General features: G+C 43.8%; 1 protein-coding gene across 4 annotated transcripts in view; it reads right to left on the bottom strand.

Moving 5' to 3' along the window:
- LOC111259296 (uncharacterized) overlaps positions 1 to 20,882 on the bottom strand; it is a 100,927-nt gene that overhangs the window by 42,942 nt on the left and 37,103 nt on the right. For 2 of the 4 annotated variants that reach the window (XR_015310525.1, XR_015310526.1), the window contains one exon: positions 3,213 to 4,747. The exons of the other annotated variants lie outside the window; for them this stretch is intronic. The gene's annotated coding sequence lies outside the window, so the exon portion shown is untranslated. Of the gene's footprint in view, positions 1 to 3,212; positions 4,748 to 20,882 lie in introns of those variants that run through there. 4 annotated transcript variants of the gene reach the window in all.

The raw sequence follows: 20,882 nt of genomic DNA, 5'->3' as shown, positions 1-20,882 counted from the left end.
GTCGAACACTGTGGTGGATATCTTCATGGAGCTATAAAATTCGAAGCAGTACGGCTGGCGAGAACTGACCGGGTTCCGCCAGTATTTTGTGGTGCTTTAACCTAACTTGCTGTACATTCCAAGGGCTGAAGCTCCACCCCAACTTAACAATATTACTCAATTTAAGAAGCTAAGACGATTATTCTATTATACGCATAATGTTCGATTAGCTATGACAATTTGTCGCCTTTGTTTTTTGCTTTAATTCTGCGTTTTGTTGTTTGATTTGCTTGAGTTCGCTTCCGAATACTCATCCGCATGACGGTCGCAAAGATCCTCGTTAAATGATCCTGAGCAAAGTCATCAAAAGCTGAGACAATTCTTAGAAAAATACATTTTCTCAATCCCGCTTGTCCCGTTATGGTGCTCGACTGCGTTCCTCGTTTTCGCTTCGATCGCTGACGGTGCACATGGGTATGCGTCTGTCGGGACTCGACTCGACTCCAGGAGCCTGGCCGATTGAGGAGACAGTTTGTCGGTACGCACCGCACAGTTCGCCTGTGCCTGTTTTCTTCGTTTTTTCCTTTTCCCGCTCAATCCGAATCCGTCAGTCCTGCCATACTCCGTATGAGTGCCAAGTATCGAAAGTTCTTGGCCGAACGCGGCTAGGACCTTTCAGGAGCAGCGAGAACTGCGAAAGAGACAAGTCATTCGTACTGTGCAAACGAGCCGCCAGTGCTAGCATTTTCTCTGACGGCACCCGCTGCAAAAAGATATATTCCACGCCTCGGTAACCGTCCAGCATTGGCAAGCTGGCGAGAAGCGTACTTTCAGTTCAACTTCAGCGTCGTTCGATGGCTCATAGCAGTCCACATACTTTACGGGGTCCATCTATCCGCGCCACAAATCACCCAACCTGCCGCTGTAGTATATCTTGCTTTCGCCCTTTTTTTGCGTAGGCCCTCTTCCCAATTTCTCAGTCGTTCACTGTTTGCGTTCATTCCCTATGCCACGCTAGTGTATGTGGATGGTTCACCATCAATAGGCCGATGCCGAGTCGGCATCCTTACCGCTGGCTCGCTAGTGCTACCACTATGACTACTGCGACTAGCTATCCGCCGCGTTCCATAAGAAGATAGTCGAAGCCAACGCAGCAGCTCTGTGACTGAAGCAGCATCATGACTGGAACTGCCGCTCTCTCCCTCATCGTTTAGGCTCGTAGCTAGGTCCTTCTCGCTTGGCCGCTAGCCACCGATGAAACAGCTCATGCCGAACATGACACAGACATATCATGTTCTCCTTTCTGTCGGGTACGAAGAAGGAATATCCTGTTTTGCCTGTTTCACTCCCAGTCTTCCGCCCTCTCTCATGACCCAGCTTCTTGGCATCATTCATGTAAAGTAATTCATAGCTCCCGTCGTAGTCCATTCCGAAAACAGCTATTTCCTAGACATGTGCTCATAAAAATAGCCTCAGCGGCAACGGCCGAATCAATAGTAGCTTAAACAAACCTTCAGCATACGAGCGTACTCCCGGAACGAAAACTTCGGTCAGCTACTATATCGGCCAGCAAGCCTTCTTAGCTTTGTTTTGCCTTCGAGTCTTCAACCTTCGAGATCACGAGCAGTCATTGCAGCCTGTCCTATTTGCTTACTCCGCTGTATTCGCACGTTCTTTGCTTCTAACCTGTTTCTGACTATTGAAATCATTCCACTCTGTGGCACCGCAGAAGATTCCGCAGCGTACTCGTATTGCGTTCGCGTTCTTCACCAAAGCACGTTCTTTACCGTCCTCGTCTGTCTAGTGTTTCTCAAACTATCTTTTTCCTTTTCTCTCCCACTCTTGTTTCCAGCATAGCGTACATTGTCTAACGTTTTCGACAATGTACGTTATGCTGGATGAGCAGAAATCGACAAGCCGTTCGTTATGATGGAGCAAGCATTCACTTGGCCTCGTGGGTCTTACCACAAAGCAGTCTATAGGGTGGAAATGTGCGAGTAGAAAATGGATCTGTATTAGTTGAGAACCAGTGGCAGCAATAGTGATCTATATAGATAGAAATATTGGGGGGTAGGTAGTAGTAGTAGGTGTGAACTACCAGAACCACTAGTTATTTTTTTCGTGTTTTCAATTAAGGAGGTTTCCTAAGGATAGAGATACAGTATTGCTTAGCCAGCCTTTTTTGATAGCCGGCGCTTTTGACACACTTTCTCTATATATTCCTACTTATTGATCTACGTAACCTTTCCTTTAAAAAAACCAACCATGTAAAGAGATGTCATACCATATCGCGCTACAGCCATTTCGGATGGAAATTTTATATTCTATATGCGAAAGGTCATAAATTAAACATGCTAAATTAAAAAATACCACTGTGTATCAAACGCCGATTTTTGAACGTCGCATGAGCTCCAAGTATTCGTTCATGTCTTTGGCAGACACGGTTTTTCCTAATAACATGCGAATTCGTAGTCCTATCCGTCCCTGCAAGACGTATACTTTGATTTTGTCGTTTCTTTACGAGGACCCCAGACGCTGCAGACTGCTCAGCTTGAGGCGATAGAACTTACATGTCAGACTAAAAATGGTTCGCTCAAGCCTTCCGTTTGTTCAGCAATTAATGCTAATCGAACTAGCAGTCACGCCCCAACCCCTCGATCTCGCTATTATTTGCTCAGTTCACCTATTTCATTCGCATTTTGTTTCTAGCTCGAAAGCGACTAGCTTTGATCCACGCTTACCTCGTTAGCGGCAATTCTTGCCCCTTGTCCTTTGCCTATCCCTCAACTGCTTGATAATGTGGCCTCTTCTTTGGAGCTTTCTCTAAAGTCTGAAAAAAAAGGCTCACTGAGATGAGAAGGGCCGATAAGAGTAAACTGTAATTCGAGTAACATCATCTTCATAGCGGCTTCTCCGTCCTGAATTTTTCAAAACATAACAAAGGGGTTATGCTAACATTTATGAGTAGTCGCTCTACGCAGTTTGTGCCGTCGTCAAATCCCGGTTAAAGCCAGTTGGGACCAAACTCGTTTTCGCTGATGGCTTGACTTCATCTTGACGTCTTGATCATTTCATGTCAATAGATTGGGTTAACAGCCATACATTCTACCTCAACCGCTGTTAAGAAAAACTAATTCATTCCCGTCATAGCCGGTTCACAAATATGTAACAATTCAACTGCTTTTAAAAGACTACGAAGCAATTGCCTTCGCTGAGTAGGACCAGCCTGGAGTAATTGAAAAAATTCAGTCGACAAGTTTCGAACCGGCCTGAAGAAAACGAATCTATGTTGACCTTCAAAACTCGGTACCAATAAACTTGTTTCGAAGTTCAGAAGATAACTAGCTTATTGACACATTTTAGTTCGTCAAAAGAAGGAGCCCCGGGGCAAAACGCTGGCTACAATCTAGCCTATACGGCCGAACCGACAACCTCCTGCCAGTCGTAAGCGAGTAACTGATGTGTTTAAGAACTAAAAAAAGTATACAGATTCAACAGAGAACCCGACTACTTTGAAAATATGTAATCTCAGTAATTTTCTTCTTTCAAGTCGAATTAGATTTTAACATACTATTGTTATTTTATTGTGGCAAATCTTCAAAGCGGGTTATGAATTGAACGGGTGTGTCGGGCTGTTGTGTTCTGCTTAGGTTATAGCTTGAAATTTCAATTGAGTTACTGTTAAAGTCTTCGAGCTGTCCATATGTATGTAGGTTCTGTCTAAGGGGTTGAGGAATACACAAGAATCGAAAGGGGTCGAAGCTGGTGATCGCCGTACGGTTTGAAAAGTGGTGATGAATATACCTCGACCTCCGCTTCAGAAATTAGAACCCATTCAAGTATGTATCCAGTAAATTGCTGCGTAGATATTTAGTCAATGGAGAACTCCATAATTTTTCTAATAAATGATATAATTTTGAAATACATGCCATGAATCATTCGTAAAAACTCATAAAGCAGAGATAGTGACACTTGCCTGAAACATGCTATTGATTTCATCCGTCCGTGCCGGCTCGGATGAAATGTTACGTGTTGTTAGAAATACAAACGCTATGATGCAAGCATCTTATTTATGTTGGAAAAGAGATGCAAGTGGGTCCCTTTAGTGATGTACATATGCTTTTTTTTTTTTTACAAGAAGCGTTATCTTTGATAGTACTATTGAAGTAGTTGTTTTGTTATTCGCTGACTTATACTAAATGTTACATTAATGTAAATCAGCGAAAATTGTAGTGGAAATGGGCTAACGAAACTTATGTATTGTGATGCCGGACAGAACCAAGCGAGCTAACTTCTCGGATCGGGTGAAACGCCGCCTAGTAAAAATGGTAAGCTTTGTCCAAGTATCATCTCGTCTCAGAGAAACAGGCGTTCCCTGCCTCTTACTAGACTCTCCTTTCCTGCTGTATGCTTCTCGCTATACCTTCAATAAGCCACCCACTAAGCGTGGCTGGCTCGTGGCTTTCTCCTGAGTCAGGAGATGTCTGCTGCTTTAACTTCTAATTGCTGCATTCCTCTTCTATACCTCCCCAGGACGCCAGAGAACAGCCGGCCATGCGGCACCGCCTTTCCTCTCCGCTCATGGTCGACATCGAGTACCTCCTGGGAGGCGCTTCCTAACCTAGAAGGTGTAGCCATCTCAAAGGGCACATGCTAGACTAGCTCCACTCAGGTCTGCTTTGTACAGTATGTTCCGGCATGTAGGGTCGCTTTGTCGGGAGAGTTGCGTCTGCTTGCTGGTTTACCTCGCGTGCAGAAGATAGTGAAGCTTAGACAGAGAAAGAGGGTGTAATTTAATTTGGTTATTTCGTCCATTGTTCATAAGATCAATCGTTTCGGCAGACGCAACATATTATTTAATTGCACTGCATGGAAACATAAGATAGATGTCTGATTACGCTAAGTGTACTACATTTTTGTAACTGAGAGTCATGGTATTCATTTTGTAGAAAAAAAATAACTAATTAAAAAAAAAACAATATTTGTGAGATTTAGTCAGTTATAAAGTGAATTTAAAATTTTCTTTGTTTTAGTATGATAATTACTGGATCTGGGCTGTTCGTCTACTTGGTCCGTTTTAGCTAATAATGGAAGCCCAAACAGCCGAGTATACAGGTTGTGTTGGCCGTAGCAAAACATACAGAGCAGGTTGATGATTGTTCTTATAAAAGGGTTACCCGTTCATTTATCTATGCACACGGGGAGAATATCACACACTCTAACTTAGTTGCAGAAAAATTATTGTCGATTTTAGGAAAAAGCTGCTTTGTGCCGATCTATATATACTACGTCACGTCTAGACAATACATAGCATATACTGCATAATTACTATATAAAGTCTACTACTAGTAAGTACTGCCTTTAGTGTGGTGCGAGTAGACATTCCATGCTTGAGGTTCGCCTAGCGTCCTAGGTACTCAAGAAAGCATAAACAGTACATCGACAACAAGTACGAAAGTAGCAAATTGAAATTGACCTTCTTGTGCAGAATTAGCGGATTCATTTGCGAAGAAGTATTGGTAATATCGGCGCATGTTAACCAAGATACTTAACCGGCCAATCGGCCTATTGGCCATATATGCTAAAATTCGTGTAATAGGCAATGAGTAGTTTAATAGAGCATAGGTAAGTCAAACTGAGCAGGCCTCTTTCCTGTTCTCCAAAAAGTTCACTGTCAACAGGCGGTAGAAGACAGTGACCGCCATAATATAACAATGGTATGCTAAATAAGTCTGCAACAGCAAGATAATGCAACCGTGTTCATTGTGTCGTTTGACTTCTAAACTTGAAGCTTCTACGAACAAAATGAAAAACTTCTAGACTTGGAATGCAGCTTCTAATGGCGTTCGGCAAACGATGGAGAAGGTCCGCTTCGCGTTGGTGTTTCGTCTGCCCACGTTGTCGCCATGAAAACGCCGGATACTCAAAATGACAAGCTATTGAGAAAGGCCGACGATTATACTCCGAGGTTTTTAGGACCCGAATGACGAGTGCAGTCAGCTCTTTCAGTGGAGTTTGGCTGTAGAAGTTGTCCAAGCCTCGGAACCTCGCACCTGCAATTAGCCTCGCTGCCGAAATCTTATTTTTCGTCTCTCGTGAGTCAGATCGACGGCGCTGACTTCGTCTTGTGGTAGCGTCCCAGCTCTTGGCGGTAGGGCCGAACCTGAGTTAATGTGTTGCGCACGTAATTCTTAATGAGCCTGTTAGAAAGAATGAAGAAGGCAGGGCAAGGGCATAGCATAGAAGTGAGCAAGTCGAGCAAAACATCGAGGGTAACAGCCGAACAGCCGACAAGTACTACCACGACCAGCCCGGTCCCTGGGTTTTATCCCATGCATGTTCCGCTTTTCCAATGGAATGGAACCTACACACGAAAGAAAGAAGGAGAGATTCCCAGGGCAGGGGACAGCACTAATAGCTAAGGCTGCCAATGGCGGCAATGATAGTGCTCTTGCTTGTACTAGGAATGGCGTTGATTGCGGCAGGGTGATCCACCTAACAAGAGAAACGAGCAGAAAAAGGCACACAGGAGCGAAAGCACTAGGAAGTGTGTGTGTTCTGCGGGAACAGAGAAACAAAGCGTACAACCGAAGCCGAGGAGCGAGCAGGAGCGCACAGCCCAGTGAGGGAGCCACCGGCCGACTGGGCACGAATAATTGTAAAGGAATGACAGCGACACACACAAGTGCGGGCGGTTCGTACATACAGCTGGCATAGATACGCACTCTCAGGGCGGGCGGAAAGCATCTTGCCACACTGCTGAGCTAAAGATTTTTTAAGGCTTATCGAGCGCTATTGCCATATTAGATCTCGGGGGTAACAAAGCTCTCCACAACATAGCACGCTAACGTTATGATGAAAAAATGACAGACCTTAGCAGCTGAGTTGATGATACCATTCATAATCCTGGATACTTGCTTTTCTCTTTCAAGCAAGCGATCATTGTCGCAGTATATTCGTAGATTTGCGGCGACCGATGTACTAGTTGCCGGTTGTTTCGAACCTGACGTCACTGTTCAATGAGAATTAGGAAGCAGGACGGAGATGGCGACCGGCAGTAGAGAGCTAGTAAGAGGGTTATGTGTTTCACAACAACCCGCCGTTGTGGAGGACACCCCCTTCCATGCAGCCGCATAAAGACAGTCCTAAGTTTTCGAAGTGCCGCGTCCCTCTGTCTCCATGCTACACTCTGACTTGCTACACAGCCAGTGCGTTTTTTATGGACTCGACGTCGCAACAGTGAGAGCATGCGAAGCTAAGCAAACTGGTCAGGACATGAGAAGGCCGACCGACTCGAGCGCTCAAGTGCTTGAAGGACAAAAGCTAAGCCGAGGTACTAACGGGAACGAGAGGAAGGAGCTAGAAACGTTGTCAAAAACCATGAACGCTTAGCTTTGTCTGTACTCCATATATTTGGGTAATGGAAAGAGATAAAGGGAAAAAGGAGCTCATTTGACGTGAACGAGCGGGATGAACGACTCTCTTTTACAGCCTTTTTTCCTCGGTTCAACGAACGCTTTGTATGCAGCACACTCAGCTCAAGAAGCATATGCGTGTCCAGATGCCAATTAAAAGTAGCAAACGCCGCAGTGAGTATCGGCGTAGCATTTCCCGCGTGGTTCTCTACACCGACACACCGGCATCGCTGCTGGCGTAAGAGAAGCGCCATCTTTCCGACGTTGGTTGGAGGCGCAGGGCGCAGTTTACGAGCGATTGTAGCTGTACAATGCAGCCAGTTCCGTGTTGATGTCGCCTCTACCCGGGTCGCCATTACCGCTTCGTCGTGTTGAAAAGCGAACCTACATAAGCGCATTGCAGTCTCAACGAACAGCTGTACATTGACGACTTAGACACAGTACCGGCAACTGTTTGGGCCATTTCGGCCGTTTGAGAACGAAAAAAACAACGGGGGCGGGACAGTGGTTATTTCATCCGTGCTTGTATTTCCTACCACTAGACAAGACGAAGACGCGTCGTCTTTGTCGTTTTATTGTATTATCTCGCTAACTCAGCATCAGTTCAGTTTGCTAGTGTTACCTTGACAGTAGCCGGGAAAAAGATAGGGACTGATTGCGGATTATGAAGTCAGGCTTTGCCGGACTAGCTAACGCATTACAATGGCCTGCACCGTCATCGGCATCGGTTTGTATCGGGAGTGTCGTGCTATATTATTGCTCACCTCTACCCCTTTATTACGATAGCTACGTTCCCACGAAACTTGAGTTCTACGTACGCTGCAACGCCACTTGATAATACAACAACCTCCTCCCCGTCGCTGTCATCACAACTACCGCCAGATGTCGGACCTTGAGTCTCTTGGAACATGTGCCGTAAAAAAAGAAAGGCCTTCCTGTCGCCTGTAATTGCGCGTACCTGATGCGTGGACAGGTGGGCATAAATTGCGTTCACTAGGTGGTATATATTTGGATATCAGCCGCCATTGTTCAGCCGTACGCTGAGACAGCAAATGATGCAAGCGGCTCGAGAATAGGAACTAGTCGGAGCTAGGGGTGCTCATGAAGTTAGAATAAAATATCAGATCTAGCTGATAAAATGGATCGAATAACATTTTTCTTAGTTAGAAAAAATGACTAATTATAACAGGCAACTGTTATTGGAACGAAGGTAAAAAAAAATGTCCATCATAATAAATAAAATAAGAGAATACTTACTTTAAGTGTGCGTACTGATTCAAGTGAATCACGTAAAGAAAAATAAATGCTCAAGCACAACGCGCCGTCTATTGTACGTTGTAGTTGATGGCGAAGACAGCGTAATTCTATTTATAGCCGCGTTTGCACTTCAAAATTACCTATTGTTTGACAATACATAATATCTGTTACCTCCAGTACTGTCCTTCTTCATAACACTACCACATATGCCTGCTTTTCTATAGACTTGGATAATTTGCAAAAAAAGTTTACATCGTCCTTACGAAGAATCGCACTGCGTTGTTACTATGCTTAATTGACCTACCTATCACAGAATATCTATTTTACTTAATAAAATCCCTTGCGTTCGTTACAAACACCTGCCTCGCTAGATAGAATACCGTTTGTTATTGTTTAATTCGGTCTATCAAACGTTTTTCTATATAAGCAGAGTTAGTTATCAGACGGATCAGAAGCGCAGGAAGTGAGAGACATTTCCCTGAACTCTCGGCACCCGAACACCCTCGAGCTCAAACGATCCGATTCAGACGTACTCGAGTTTGTCGTCAACTCAATTACGCCGAGGCGCGATTGGGCGCTAAACTTAAAACCGTCATCCTCATTGCGATTTAGCCGGAAGGCAGCTTCTGCTGCTTTTGGTGCTACAATACCCGCACGACTGTTACAAGGTAGCACCTAGAGGCAAGACATTATATAACGTCGACAGCCCTCTGCACCGCTATCGGCGTTGTCGTCTTTTACTAAGGTACACTTTCTCTCAGCCACGCTAAACTAGCCGCCGAGAGTGTCGATCGACAACTCGACTTCACTACACCCCGTCTTCCTAGTTACACCCCAAAGGTGCCCAATTTAGATCGAGGATGCGATCGGATGGCCGGTCCGACTTATCGGAAAAGAAGCCTCTGTTCCCTGTACCACAGCGACAACATTGTAAGCAATCAAAGCTAGCCGATCTCAGACGCCCTTTTCTCTGCAGCACCGCCTTGCAGACATCCGAACGGCATCGGGCAAAACGGATTACTTTGTCCTAAGATGATAAGAAAATTATTCTCTTGATTACGATCAGTGTTTTCGCTTTCTGTAACGCCCAGTTCTGGAACGTAGCTTAGCCATATTCGCGCGATGAGTGCGGGCAATCTGGAGAGGACTATTTGAGCACTGCTATATATAGTCCGAATACGCCAGCGAGCAAAAAAGATTACGGCGTGTAGCTGTTTTTCTACCAATTACTTCTGCATATTAGTGTGTAGGTTACTCAGTCTATTCGGAAAAGTCGTATCTTCATTTAGGCTAGAACTTTATACCCGCCTAGAGTTTCGATTACTTCTGTTCCGAAGTTACACCCTCCTATTGATGTCGTCACCATTTTTCAATCTGAACTCTTTCATATTTCATACCTATATTCTTCATTAACGCCTGCTTCGTAACTGACGCACACTGTTCCTCGATACAACTATGGTTATTGTACCATATCTGTTTATCACCGGTGCATACGGCAACACATCACCTTACGTCAATATGGCAAAAGGACTACAATGGAAATGTTACCAGCTCCGTTGATCAATTGCTGTCATTAGTTCCATGGCTATTTGCACTGCAGTACAGTTACCACACATACTCTTACAAACTTATTGCTGAAATGACAACATTACCGTAGATCATTAATGCTAACCGTGATAATTTTATATTTCATCATTGTTTCGCGTGTGCAGTAGTGCTAGTGACGTGATTGCCTTCCGTTGATCATAGAGAAGTATTCTTGGGGTTGCTTGTATGACATGGCCCGTTTCAATTGAAGGCGAGACACGTACCCGCACGTACGCACATAGAAACAGAATGACAGATGAAAATAGGCCAAACGCCCTGCAATGACTCAATCCAGGCTTACAGGGCGCGTGATTTTTCTCACGCTGTAGCGATGCTACCTTCATGTTATCCGTACTGTTATGGCTGAAAGAATGACCTTCGAGTCCATCTTTGCAGGTGACGCCGATGCCGTCACTGCTGTTTAGTTCGCTCAACATTATTACTACTCGTTGTGGACGAACTCTATATACATCCCGCTATTTACGTGTGTCTATGTTTGCAATAGCATCCGCAGGATACTATACATATAACAGAAAGAGACACAGACGTTTGTTATACATATAATATGAAGAATTTCTTCCTTGTAACTTTCTCCAGCGAAATAACTTTCTGAGTTAGACACCTCACCTGACAGTGAGTTGCTATAAATAATGTTGAAAAGTCTATGACTTAGAGCAAGCGGTATGTATCGGCTCAAATCATTGAGCAAAAAATGATATTTCCATTATTGGACGTAACAAATTGACTGCCTAATTTTTTCTGCTAGGAGTAGATCCAACCTTCTTCATCGAACGCTATGAAGCGCTGGAGTGACCATTTTTTTTTTAAATAATATACCCACGAAGAAGCAAAACGTGCATTGCTAGAGTCAAGCGAGAACTTGCGGTTTGTCGAATGTTAAAAGGCCTTCACGCACGGATCAAACTTGTAGCAAATAGTACCCCTCTAGGTCATACGCTACGCAAGAATGGGTTGTGACGATCTGTAGGTAAGTATTCTATATAATAATAATAATAATAGTATAATTTGTATGGCAGAATACGTGCGACGTATTGTAAAATTGTGGACAGACGTAGGCTGTTGAGTCTGTAAACGATTTTAATTAAGTGAAGACGTATTTGTCATGTTTAGAAAACAGTCGTGAAGGACGATGAACATCGTTTGGCTAGCTGGGTATGCTTCTAACAGTATATCAGCCTCACCCCTGCTCAACGCTCAATAGCATCTCGACGCTTGAGAAGCGTCCAGCTATTATTTGAGTATTTCGGTATTATCAATCAGCGGTCGTCTTTCTCACTCTGTCCAATATACTAGAAATTATAGACACGATTCTAGATGTTTTTGCAGACTCAACAATTTCAAATCTCGTATTAGTCAACGTGGTGATGTATAACGTGTGAAGTATTTAGACCTCGTTCAAGCGGACTGTTGGCATGTAATTATCTATTAAGTTAGCTAATTCAAAACTAGTTTCAGCGTTATAGAGTGACCTGTAGGCTCGACATCGAGCGTGAGTACGACATCGAGCGTACTACGTCCTGCACAAGGCCGGCCGGCCTTGTGCAGGATGTAGTAAAGCAATGGCAGACTTCTAAACGTTTAGACTGATTTGAATTAATGCCTAATTGAAAATAGAGAAAACAAAGAACCATTGCTAAAGTAATTCTACTAGCTAGAAACGAGTACTTCAGTTATATTATTATCTATATATATATCGAATAAGTCAGCCTTCGAGTGTAAAATACAGACGGTAACACTAAATGATCTATATGATGATTTAAAAATCAACTGTATTCGTAGAATATTAAAGACGAATTGATGCCGCTAATTTACTTTTTACGGATGGCCGTTCGTTTGTTTGACGATGTAGAATAGATACGCCCATCTAATACAACAAGAACGGGATTTTAGCGATAGTTAGAGCTAGAAGCACGAGCGACAACAATACGCACTGCACGTTACACTAGTGCGTACTTGTTGCCCAACTGCAGTGCACATGCCTAATATGTTAGCGTACATGAACGCTTCCCATTTTTACATTATCTCAAGTAGTTTACCCTTGTCTGGGGTGATCAGAAGCCCACAAATGGGTTTCCGGCCCAAGGTGTAGGAAAGCAATCCGACGAGAGATTGAAATTTGTACCCGTCGAACCCGGTTTGCTTTCAAGAAACACCTCGAATAGGGAGTAGGATAACAATGTTAAAATGTAAGGCCTGAGCTTGTCCAGGCTGTCAATGGCGTCATATTGGCGGAAAAATAGAAGCAACATAAAGCGTTAGGTCTAATGTTGCGAGCAAGACGTACTTACGTTCGAGGACAGGCAGAAAGGCCATAACAGTAGGGTTTCTTTTGGACAAGCACGCACCTAACTCGTCCGATATGACTGTATTTAGCGGCGATCGATCAGGGTAATGCTTAAGTAAAGCTCCGTTCTGCATACAACTCCAATTGCTACTAACAAATTTCTGTTCCTATTTTCTTGCTTGCTTAGCTATTTAGCATCATTCTTTCTGAAGTCGATCCTAAGTTCCTTGTCGATTTGCTCTCTGTTATCACGTTCCACCACAAACACGACCGTTTCATTTGATACTGTTCGTTAGTTAACAGGTAACGTGGTAAAACACTAAGTATGGCTTACCACTCTTACCAAATATGATGTAACAACATACAAATTATAGCTACGCAGTCGGTAAATAGGAAGGGTCATTCGAAACTGCAGTCAGTCATGTAACAACGGCCGTATTATAGTCAAGTGGCAATTTTTCGCGATTGCTTTCTTATCAGTAGGCAAACATATACGCATGCACACACAGAGCAGATCTAAACGTTCCTATCGTGCTACCACCGTTTCTTTATTGTATAGCCGTATAACGACGCTATGTTTCGAACAAAAATAGCCAGGTGCACATGTTATAGCTATAGTTTATATTATTATTAGCGTCATTTTCTCCGGTTTGCCCCACCTACCCCCTCCCCGCGCCCGTAATGCGGTTAAAATAGCCAATTGAGTGCTTGTCAACGCCCCAAATACTTTATATCATTGTCATCATCATTCTAACTCGCCTATGACACTGTTCCGCGTGTTCCGTTGGCCGATATACGTCGTGACGGCGACGGACGCGACTCAAACGGTCTGCCTCCCTCTTTCTTGTATTAAAAAAAAATTTGCGTTGCGTCCAACGTCATTTCAATCATTGCCACCAAGTCTGACTAGATCAACACTTTAACTCCTGTTTGATTATGTACCTTAGTAGACTAAGAAATAGTCATCCAAAATCGCCTTCGATGTTTCCCTTGTCCTACGCAGCTAAAGCAAACCTGCCTTTTTTTTCGTCTGCCTTTATTCACATTTTTCTTCTTGGACGCTAACAATTTGTTGTGTTCATGATCTATCGTCTCCCAGCTAATCGTACTCGTTGTTACCATTTGGCCGAAGTGTACGTCCAGTTTCAACCAGTGTGTTCGGACCGAGAATGCATACGTTCGGCTGGCCTCCTGCGCGTTTGCCTGTCGTGGCCACTGTCCTGCTACAATGGTTATTTGTCGTTGCCCATTAGGATTAATCATTGAACATATTGCTCTTTCATTTGCGGTGTCCTACGAAGAAAACTGCAGAACAGGCTGGTCCTGGCTGCCTTTGCTGTCGTCGGTACCAGTAGCCGGTGTATTTTTTCGTCTATTTTTCGGCCGCTTTTTTTCTGTGGGAAGCCTTAAAAGAGAAAGGGAGCTTCTAGCAATTTTCCTACCCATCTCACTGTTCGTTTTATTCCGGCTTAAACAACGTGTGGGCATGCCCTTCTCGACTTTGTTTACGACAATTTTGCTACTGCTGTTGTTTTGTTTTATATTATAGCTGTTCATCGACCATGTCACCATGTGGCGGCGGTTTCGCGCGCGCGCACGCGTTAACACCACAAGCACAAACGCTTTGTCAGCGGTACGCGCACGACGATGACGACGGCGGTGGCGGCGATCGGGTTCACCCGACGGCTTCGTCGGCCGCAGAAATGAGATGGTCCTTTCTCCCGGTGATATCTTTCTAGTACCTGTTTTTCTTGCTTTTCATGCCATAACGTGCGCAGCGTAGTATGCGGCCTAGTGCCATTTCTGATTGTGATGCTGTTCTCACATTGTCGTAGTCACACAACAGTGTCCAGCGCTTCCTGATGCTACTGCTTTGCTAGATGCCGCTGTGGACAATGATAATATGAACGTCGTGGATGACGTTCTGTTATTGTGGTAGCCGTGACTATATGATTCTGTCACTCGGTGTTTTCTCAGATCTGCAATAAGTAGTACATATATACTTTGCCAGCTGGTAACGGCGAATACCAGCGCGTCCACTCGCGCGACTTAACGCAATCACCAGTACCAGACACATATATATATATATATATATATATATATATATATTATATCGCCTTTGCCAGCTGGCAAAGTAACAAGCGAGGCCGTTGCGTTGTGCGGCTACAGTAAGTGGTTACAGGTCGAAGCATCGGCGTCTTACAAAAATGATCATAATTACTATGATATGTTTATTATGTAATGATCGATCGACATTGCTTGATAAAGCCGGTCGTCATCATCAACGAGAGCAGTAGCAGCAGCAGCGGAAACAAGAGCTACCATACCATCATCATGACGTTGTCTATAGGTATCATAGAAGGCTGAGAAGGTACGTTCAAGTAAGTGTTCACACTGCTAAGCAGAAACAAGATGACTAAGAGAGAAGAAGTGAGCTAAATTAAAGGTATAAGTATCTATGTCTACTGTCTGTAGGATGGCAGATAACGCAAGGAACGATAGGCCTTAAGAGGTACGAAGTACCCATAAGTGGGCTCGAAAAGAGGCCTTTTTCCCGTTTTTTATTTTTTGATAAAGAACACATTAGAATGCGCTAAAGCGGTACTGAGCAGAATAAATGGACGTAGAGTCTATTAAGTCATAAAGAAAAGCTATGTGGACAGCCGAAACAACAGGAGTAACGTATGTATCGAAGCGTCCACTGAGCCGGTAGTTTGCTATTTATGCAATCACGGCGGCTAATTGCAACGCTGCGTTCTAGTACTAAAATTTGACTGGAACAGTATTGCCACAATGGGATTAATTAACATAATGGGCATTGGTAATGGGTCAGTACTTGGTACGTATACGGTTCGATCGTCATTAGGAAGAATACGATGTATAGACGAGGGGAGTACAGCAGCCTTTACCTAAAACTACGTACGGTCAACCGTTTTCAAAATTGTGAGGGTGTGTCCACTTGCGGGTGAAGTTAACAAAACATAAAGCGGATAACGTTCAGTGTGCTGGAAAATCAACGAAGCTTGAAGGAAAATGAAGGACGTATGCATATATAGGACAACGTCTATTAATGCTGTTTAACGTGCGCGGCCTTTAAAATAATTCGACGACACCTATATGCTAAGTCTGAGTAAGACCAATTTCTATAAAAATTATTATATAATAATAAACAGCTATAAAAAATCTTAAAAATTATTTTTGTAAATTGCGAGTAATTTTTTCGTGCGGATAATCTCCGCGCACGGTGATCCGATGATGGTCCCTATAATAATGGCTTATTGCTATCAAAGTACCGCGTGCTTCTGCTAAATGCATCAACAAGCTGAAACAGCCGATAATATATTATGAGCTCAACTTGTCAACAGAACAATACAACGGCCGGCCGGGGCGGACGAATACTGAAAAGCAAGGCGAAGGACAGCAGTAAGGCTCCATAAAACCTAGACCAGGCTCTCCAAAACAACATTGGAAAAAATTCGTTGCAGAGGTATATGTCTGTCTCAGAGCAGCTTTCCTTGAAACGCAAAGGAAAGACCTGGACAACTATTAGGCAGCCTCTTGCCTGTGAGACAATACCTATAGTAATATATAGCAATCATATAAACGCAGACGTAGCGGTAAATTTCGATTGACATGTATCACAAGTGGAATCTTGATACCATTAAGGAGAACCCTAGATAGGCCAATGTATGTCTGTATTTGTAGTGCGTTTTTTAAATACTGCGGGTTCGGTAGTTTGCGCTATCACAATTATGAAAACTTCCCTTCAAATCAAACCAGAAACAAACTTTCCCTAGCAAATCGGGATTGTGAGAATTGTTATTTCTCGGATGAATAGTACTGTCGAAGGATCGGCAATGTTTCATATGTGGAACAAAATGGCCTAAATGGATAGTCTGACTTTACTAACTAGAAGTAAACAACCATCTATCTATCTCAGCATTGTTAATTACACCGAAATGCTTTTCGTACGAAAAATCTAAGCTTGTGTCCTGTTTCACGTATGATTACCATGTACGATTTCAGCCTGTTGTCTCGCGAAAAAAAACTAACAATAGACCACTCATCTCAGGTTCGACTGTAACACCGCTTCACGGATAATTTCGAAAAGTTCCGATGAACCCCATTCTACTAAATGCTACGCGCCACAGTTGTAACAGGGAAAAGAAAATAATCTAGGAAATTTCACCAGTTATCCTGCTCATAGGTCGAGTATGTTGACACGTACAAACCAACAAGCATATACCAATTCAAGGCGATACGCTTCCCTTCCGAAAACCATCGGAGTCACTTCGTAATCTTCATCGATTTTAAAACCTCAGCGTTTTCTCCTAATGCTCTAGTGAACGTTTGACGAAGGTTACTCAGAAACAGTTTTCAAACGACCTTGACTATTTTGCAGGGTAGACAAATGGAGACCTTTGTTTTTCGCTACCTCATTACCTCCATTTCTATCGCTACGTCGTGTGAGGTAATGTTATGAATGCCAGCAGGTTAAATATATGAGATGATTTCGTGTACAGGGAGTAAATACGAATCTGCAAGTTGTCATCACTTAGGGTTTTTAGGAATTACGAACTTCGGTTCACGGCTAGCGATCTCTGAAGGATTATTTAATAGAAAATCATTCTAATTCTTAATAGAACATGTCGGCACAGAAAATAATCGGTCCACTGTCTACGTGTATATAACATCCGTCTTGGTAAGTCAGACATCAGAACTAAGCCAGTATAAGGAAAAGTCTTAAATTCAGATGCTGTAGATACGGAATCTACTTGTATACGGAATTCAGCGGTCGAGTACTTCGCGTTCTCGTCGTATCTGTATTTAGACGAATCAACTTGTTTCCTATCAAATGATCAAATAAGTCAAACGATGAACTTCACAATCGATTAAGTATCATTGCTTGTTCTGCTTAGTCACTGTCTCGTCGCATTACAAGGAGCCTCGTAAACTGTTTCTCTCATGTGGTCGAAAGCAGCAGACTGCAACGTTTTACCAGGCCATTCATAAGCTCCTTCGAGATGTATTTCATTGGCCGAGATTCTATTGTACAGCCCGTATGCATCTGTACAGCACGTGGACCCGCAAGATCTACTCAACGTGGTAGCGTCAGCTCTTTGACTAGGGCAGCGTCCTGTATAGCGAGACGAGAGATCAGCTTGGGCTATTCTCTGCAGCAGTGACTATAATAGTAAACAACAAGCACGACGTAGGCGTCCAGAAGCACGCGAAGGCAAACAATATCGTTCGCGCGCATGTTAAACACAGTTTTGAATAACAGATGGCACAAAATCATAACCTGCATATATATTATCCAGTTGCAGTTTACAAATAACGATTAATATTAGATAAAAATACCCATCTGTCTTGTATGTTGACGCAGTCGGTGTATACCTGCTGTTTAGTGAATGCTAGCATTACTCTATAAGTATGCTCCTATAGCTGATACGGAAAATCTCAGTGTGTAGGCTTTAGTAAGCCGCTCGTAGGGCTTTTCGAAGAATGGCGCTGATTGTTTTCGCCAATCCTATGGAACTGCTTTCCTCGATCGAAACGAGCCATTGTCACATTTGTGGTGCTTTTGAACATTGAAAAATCGTTTACCTCCTTGAATATAGAACCGAATTGCTGTGCCTAAAACCTACGATGATTTGCAACGCTTCTCGATGTGACCAAAGTTGAAAGCACTGTAATAGGTTTAGAAACATCTTTGCAGCGACATCCCTATCACGTTCGCGCCGAAAAATCTTATCGGACCAACAATTGTCCATCACTTTACGTACGCACGTTATCGTCCATACTTTTTTTAGTGCATCAGTACTCTTTGTACCACTGTGATTGATATAAGGTCTAGCCGACATTTCCTCGTCGTGCGCCAGTTAACAAATCTGATTTTACCCCTATTTGACGGGACGGATTTCTGCTAGCAGCAGCCGACGTTTGCCCAATTGACTGCTGACCTAACGTAGAAAGCGGGCCAGGCTCTTCACGAAAAATACGAGCACATACTAATTTTATTTATCATTCGAGCGGAAGATGTTACTTTTCTTTGATGTCGATAAGCAATGTACGAACGAGCACGATTTAGTGCCCCTCCAATAATAAATACGAATTAAGAAAACTATCAGTGCAACGGTGCAGTTACTGTTTGCATATATTGCAACTTTACCCCTGACCAGTTTCAGTATCGTGAATCGCTTAATTTTTAACTTAGGTCCATAACCTTTTACTGGACTGTAAAGGTGGCGTAGATTTGTTATGTGCATTTGTACATGTAGGCTAAACTCGAAAAAATTCGGAATCGATTTCTAACGTCCGTCCGGCCTTGAGTTATAGCCCGCGTTTTTCATATCTAGATTATTTTCGGTTTCGGCGGTAAAACTATGGTACCATAATCTCCATACTGGTCGGAACCGATCGTAGTCCTGACGAGGCAGACTGGTCCACATGGCTATTGCCAGCTGTTGTGCCAGCGGCCTGAACTGCTCTGCTGATGGCAGTAGGTGTCAAAAGTGACAGTTTTACATTCGGCAGGTACCCGATAGCGTGCGATAGTAACCGATGCCAGCGACCAATGAACGAACGAAAGCGCCCGACAATCGAACCAGCGAGGCTACAAGATGGCAGGCTGATTCTAGACTGTTGAGGAAAACAGTGGCATAGTTCATTTGACTGACTGAATGAACTTAAATGGCGACGACGCAACCTCCCCCTGACTCGTCATCGCAGCGGATCCAACGCAACACTGGACGTAGCAACCACGGCAGCGGCGGCAGCAGCAGCAGCAGCAGCAGCAGCAGCAAACAATAAGCTAGGCATATACGAAGAAGACAAATACTTATCTGCTAACTGCTACTATATAAGAGTCGGAGAAAGGTAGTGGGGGCGGCAACAGGAGCGGAACATGGGGCCAACAATGGCTGCAGCCGTTCTATGCAATGTAGCCAGACCAAATCGCTGGCTATCCGGGTCGACCAGTAGTGACAATGTGCTGATATTGTCGTTGTTGTTGTCGCTATCGCTGTCTGATTCAGGATGCGAAGAGGGGTTATGGAAGCGGAGTTGGACGCCAAAGATGGGATCACATCTACACCATCAGAAGTTTATAATGTCGATGTAAAAGGCAAGCCTAAGACTCACCCAGCTAAAGAGACGCGTTAACTTGCCCGTCATTTGTAAATAGAACCTAAGACTACTAAAGCTTATTGTAAACCGCCTGTCCGCGAACCGTACAGACGTACCAGTAGCCTATGATAACACCAACAGTTTCCTCGAGCCTGGATCAGAAATCCATCATGAGCAGGATCTGGCCTGTCGATCCGCCTGTGGCAGGTGCCGCAATTGTCGAATAGCTACGCGAATGGATCATGGAGCATGACAAGCGTCACAGGTAATGCAGGCAAATTCGATAAACACCTCGTGACAACGTTTGCCTTTGTTTGACTCGTCTTACTACCAGTGCCCAGCGTCTGTTTTAGCAAAGCCCACAACTGAGAAATGGGCGCCTCTGCGGGCATTAAACCGCTGTCAAAGATATCTCGTTCCGCTGGTCGTTTGTCGCCTGACTAGCTATAACTGAAGGACGTGATGTCCTGTCTAAGTTCTGATCATTCGCGCAGCTCAAGGACTCAACGGCTGCAACGAGATGTTAGTAGGAATGCAGGTAGTCGCGAGCAACGGTAGAAGCATCAAGCTCGCCCAGCAAATTCTGTCTTCTGACCAGTGACTAAAAGACCACAGGACTCACGCACCGGGCGCTCTCCATGAGGACTAACATTCGTCGTCGGTATCGTACACAAAAGTCTAGCAAACCGGAATAAGTACTCCGACATACGAGCACACTAAAATCACACGCGGATGGTTGATGAGACTTATAGCTCTATAGTTCGTGCCTATCTTGCCCGTGCTGGACGACGTAACATTTGTCGTCAAATAAATTCGGAAAAGATACAGTCGGAGCGATGGCATCGGCGAAGCCAGCTACCATTCGGGGTAGAGATGAGGAGAGAGAACGAGATGTGACAGCGTCGATCTAGATGTGTGCATAAGCGCCAAAGAAGTGCGGGTAATAAAATCGAGCGAACCTGCCGGATCCCTTAGAGCACCGCCGTCATCCAGTAGTAGCTGAAACTCTGAACATCAAAATTTGTATGGTTTACATCACCTTGTCTCTGACAATATCCACTCGCTAATAAAACGACTAAAAACGCAAAAAGTCAACCGAAAGATATATATATATATATATATATATATATATAGGTGTTTCGGTTTAAATGCTATCGAATGGATAATTGCAATAGTGAATAATTGCGTATGTATCGCAGCAAAAAGATCGA

The sequence above is a fragment of the Varroa jacobsoni genome, unplaced genomic scaffold (genome assembly GCF_002532875.2).
Source record: "Varroa jacobsoni isolate VJ856 unplaced genomic scaffold, vjacob_1.0 scaffold_317, whole genome shotgun sequence".
In the NCBI taxonomy this organism is placed as follows: domain Eukaryota; kingdom Metazoa; phylum Arthropoda; class Arachnida; order Mesostigmata; family Varroidae; genus Varroa; species Varroa jacobsoni.
Note: the sequence above shows the minus strand (reverse complement) of the source record. Positions and strands in the feature narration are given on the sequence as shown.